Source organism: Schistocerca cancellata, unplaced genomic scaffold, assembly GCF_023864275.1.
Source record: "Schistocerca cancellata isolate TAMUIC-IGC-003103 unplaced genomic scaffold, iqSchCanc2.1 HiC_scaffold_222, whole genome shotgun sequence".
Classification (NCBI taxonomy): domain Eukaryota; kingdom Metazoa; phylum Arthropoda; class Insecta; order Orthoptera; family Acrididae; genus Schistocerca; species Schistocerca cancellata.
In genome coordinates this window covers 7,501-10,000 of record NW_026046245.1, presented here as the reverse complement: position 1 = coordinate 10,000, position 2,500 = coordinate 7,501, and the positions used below count along the sequence as shown (strand labels likewise).

The window sequence follows — 2,500 nt, the reverse complement described above, 5'->3', positions numbered from 1 at the left end:
CTAACCCACGTTGTGCCTTAACCTAACCCACGTTGTGCCTTAACGTAACCCACGTTGTGCCTTAACGTAACCCACGTTGTGCCTTAACGTAACCCACGTTGTGCCTTAACGTAACCCACGTTGTGCCTTAACGTAACCCACGTTGTGCCTTAACGTAACCCACGTTGTGCCTTAACGTAACCCACGTTGTGCCTTAACGTAACCCACGTTGTGCCTTAACGTAACCCACGTTGTGCCTTAACGTAACCCACGTTGTGCCTTAACGTAACCCACGTTGTGCCTTAACGTAACCCACGTTGTGCCTTAACCTAACCCACGTTGTGCCTTAACGTAACCCACGTTGTGCCTTAACCTAACCCACGTTGTGCCTTAACCTAACCCACGTTGTGCCTTAACCTAACCCACGTTGTGCCTTAACCTAACCCACGTTGTGCCTTAACCTAACCCACGTTGTGCCTTAACCTAACCCACGTTGTGCCTTAACCTAACCCACGTTGTGCCTTAACCTAACCCACGTTGTGCCTTAACCTAACCCACGTTGTGCCTTAACCTAACCCACGTTGTGCCTTAACCTAACCCACGTTGTGCCTTAACCTAACCCACGTTGTGCCTTAACCTAACCCACGTTGTGCCTTAACCTAACCCACGTTGTGCCTTAACCTAACCCACGTTGTGCCTTAACCTGCTCTGTAATTGGCATATGACACGTTACATTAATCTAGTGTTGTCTAACCACAACCCTCTGAATATAGTTCGCTACTCGCACCGCCCACCCTCTTGTGTGTCGTTTCATGTTGAACACTTCGCAAGTGTTGCTTACTTTTTACATGCTCCCGCTGTACACTGTAATGTGGACAACTGCAGGATGTACATCGCCCCCCCCCCTCCACCCTGCCTTCGCACGCTGGTCGTTCAGGTGCTTGCGTGTTCAATGCCCTTCGCAGCTGTTCACTGGCATTCGCATGTCGAAGCGCTCAGTCTACGTCGTGGTACGGCCTGTGTCCACTGTCCGCTGATATCGTAAGCTTAATCCTCACATTGTACTGCACATAGGTCCGTATGTACTGAATGATACGCTGTGGCACATGTGTGACCGTACGACTGCGCCCAACAACAGCGAACCATACGGTCCAAATGTTGTGCACTCAGCCACGTGCCGTCTCCCCATAACAGCTACATTGCAGTGTGGTACGCCATAGAGACGTGTGGGAGTAACGGACGCCCTGGATGGCGATCAGCATGAGCCGTCTGTTGATGTAGTGGCGCGTGTATTCAAACGTAGTCGTCTCTTCTCACACAGTGTGATAGCATGGTGCACCGCGTTCCACATCTGCGACATGGTACAGATGCTGGTTGACAGTCGGTCTCGTAATGGACATCGCATACGTAGGGGGCCACCTCCCACGTGTTCTCTAGTCGTGCACATTTTGTTGCGTGTATGTGGGCAGACGTAGTGTGTCGTGACACCTAACAGACAGGTATGCAATAATCGTTGCATTTGCAAACTGGGATGGACGTCTACGTTTGCTGGTGACGTGACGCAACGCAAATGAACAACTGGTAAACCCATTGTGGTGCGGTTGTTGTTGCTGGAGGTAAATCAGTAAGGGCACATCTGTGTGTGAAGCGATACGCGGCGGTGGCTGGGTGGGACCGTCCCCGGCCGGTGAGGGGGGGCCGCCCGGCGTGCTGGCCGCGCGGTGCGTGGGCGCACGCGCTACAGCCGGCTGGTGGGGGCGCCCAGTGGCAGGCGCGCCGGCCGACGGACGCGGCAGGCGGCGCAGCTGCGCGCCGGGGCACCCTGCGCGCGGCGCCGGGCGGCCAAAGTGGGTCCTCGCGGGCCCGGTGCGAAGCGCGGTGGACATCTGCAGTGTGCTGGTCCGACTGAGGACTGTGTGCGTTGAGGATGCGCCGCCGCCCGGCACTCGGCGCCGCGACGCCGTCTGCTGCTCGGTCGCCCCAGCGGTTCTCGCTGGTGGTTTGTATCGCAGTTGTGCAGACGTGTTGGCACGTGCGCTGTGCTGGGAGAGTTCGCTTCGGCACCCACGTGGGGCCTTTGCCCTTCTGTGGCGCTGGCGTTGGAGCTGCCGGTCACCGTAGGTGGCGCGTGTTGTCTCCCGCCGGCAATGCCACGACAGCACGCTCCCGGGCCTCTGTCGGCAGCGGCAAGCTCAGTTGGGAGCACGGGTGGTCGCACCTAAAGCGTCTACTCGCCTAACTCCGGGCGATTGCGCCTCTCTCGAACCCGACCAAGTACTTAGGACGGCGCTGCGCGCCGCCGGGACCTGAGAGGGTTTCGAGGTGTATTGTGCAGGGGAGCTCAGCCTCCTCCTGTTTGCAGAATAATTGAGCGGACGCTTGCGTGTTCGCGCGGGCCCCTGGGACACACTCCCGGGCGGCCGGCTGCTCAGCTCTAGTTGACGCAGCTCCCTGGTTGATCCTGCCAGTAGTCATATGCTTGTCTCAAAGATTAAGCCATGCATGTCTCAGTACAAGCCGC

At 57.2% G+C, this 2,500-nt stretch overlaps 1 non-coding gene across 1 annotated transcript in view; it reads left to right on the top strand.

The window, feature by feature from the left end:
• The first annotated feature begins 2,427 nt into the window (after positions 1-2,427).
• LOC126112742 (small subunit ribosomal RNA) overlaps positions 2,428-2,500 on the top strand; it is a 1,909-nt gene continuing 1,836 nt past the window's right edge. Inside the window, exon 1 of the ribosomal RNA XR_007524547.1 lies at positions 2,428-2,500. This exon is cut by the window's right edge and continues 1,836 nt beyond it. This is a non-coding gene — a ribosomal RNA (small subunit ribosomal RNA).